Consider the following 2,142-nt stretch of genomic DNA (forward strand, 5'->3'; position numbering starts at 1 on the left):
TATGATTGTTATAGTGTTTTGACTTTGATGATGATGATAGTGACCTTATTTTTTGAAATCCAAATTGTTCACACTAACTTCCTAACTCTTTTCTAGTAGCAAGATTTTGTTTCTTTAATTGGACTTTTAAGGTAAAATCATTGCATAATTATAATCCTACTAGATTAACATGATTTATAATTTCTCCATAAGAAAGGGATGCAATATTTTTGTATTTTTCTTTAATTTTTTTACGGACTTTTTCTGCAAACAATTTTTGTAATCCTAAAATAAACTTTTCTTTCCAAAAATAACTATCTGCATCATTTCTTTCATAAATTTTGGATAAAAGACATCTTTATACCATCTAAAATCATGGAGTTTTCTACACTTTAAATTTTGTAAAAATTCTGTATTTCTTTCTTGATATATTTGAGGATTTTCAATAAAATGAATAATAATTGTATATATTAGAGAGGATATTGCATTAGAAATGGCTCTTCCTTCATCGTTATTAATAATATTTCCTTTTGAATCTCTTTTATCACTTGAAAGAATTTGAGTTTTGGCTTCATCAGTTATAGTATTATCCAACCAACCTTTTAATTGACCATTGAATCCTAATATAACATTTTTCTTCATCTGTTAATCCTGCTTTTTCTTTGAAAATATTTGATACTATAACCGTTTGTTACATAGGCTAAGAATTTGATATTCAGACAATGTATCTAAATTCCATTCATATATTGAATTTTCATTAAAAGACGTAAAATTTTGGACTTGTTCTATTTTTAGGTCGGGGGAGTTGGTTTATAATAATTTTTATAAGGTGATAAATGTTGAATAGGTTAATAGAATTAGGAATTTGTTCATTATCAGAATCTTCATGGTTTTGTTCAATTGATTTATGACTTTGTCTTTACCTAGATCTCTTAGTCTCTCTTGGATTATTAAAAGAATGGATTTTTCTGGATTTAATTTTGGTATATAATCAGAAATTTGGAAAGGAAGGTTATTAGCAGTAATATGAAGAGTTTGATCTTTAGAAGTTATTAAGGAAGAGGATGAGGGTTCTTTTTTTTCTAATGTTTCTTCAATCTTGTTTTCTATTTGATCTAATTATTTTCTACAGAATGGAGAATTAAATTTGAAAAATTACTTTGTTTAATTTGAACAGTATTTACCTCATTGGTGGATGGTTCACTTATTGGAAGACACTTGATGACTTGGCCTTTTATGGAGATACCTGATTCCTCTAATGGTGGATGTTCGCTGGAGATTATTGACCCATCAAGCTTTGTCCATTTTTTGAGGGTTTTTTGGATGACTGCTAATTTATCTTCTCCACATGTTTGGAATAAGTAGGGGAAAAATGGAATATTTTGTTTAGTGTAGGACATATACTCATACCATTCAGATATGATATTTGCTCTTTGGGGTTCAAAAAAATTACTCATGAACCATTTTCTATTAGAAATATTTTCTTCAAAAAGAAAGTCTTTTTTAAGAAATTCTTTATCAATTAAAAATTATTTGGTAATTGTAAGAATTTGTGATGGTGTAGAATTGGGTGATCCTATTTCCTTATAATCTTGATATATTGGTTGTGCAAGATTTTGATCTATTCTTATTCCTTGAAATTTTTTGGTAGTTGGTCTAATTGTTTCTGAAGTTGAGTGTCTAGAAGGGGTCATAAGATGAAAGTAGGAAGTTCTATTCGTTTTTAATGAATTTTGTCTACAAAAATTGACTCCTATGGATCCATCAGGATGTTGGGTAATTTGGTCGATTTCTGAATTTTCTATAGGCTGAATAGGGGGGAATTGATCCGGGTGGTAGATTCCATGTTTCTGGTAAAGTGACATTTTTCCATTCTATAGTTTTTGGAGCTAAAAGATTAGATTTTGCTCTATTTATTTTCCAAAATACTGTTTGACCTGGTGAATGTGGGATATGGCTTGAATATCTACGGTAGTATTAGTAATTTCGTAATGTAGCCTATAGAATATTTCATAAATATGAGATCCTAACTTCATTTTATAATTGTAGTTTTTTACATTTAAAGTGAGAATATCCAAAATATGAGGATCATTAAGAGAAATGGTAAAATTTAAAAAATAATTGAAATAAATTGGACCATTACAAAGGCTAGTTTCTACTAAA

Source organism: Sesamum indicum, unplaced genomic scaffold (assembly GCF_000512975.1).
Source record: "Sesamum indicum cultivar Zhongzhi No. 13 unplaced genomic scaffold, S_indicum_v1.0 scaffold00112, whole genome shotgun sequence".
Classification (NCBI taxonomy): Eukaryota; Viridiplantae; Streptophyta; class Magnoliopsida; order Lamiales; family Pedaliaceae; genus Sesamum; species Sesamum indicum.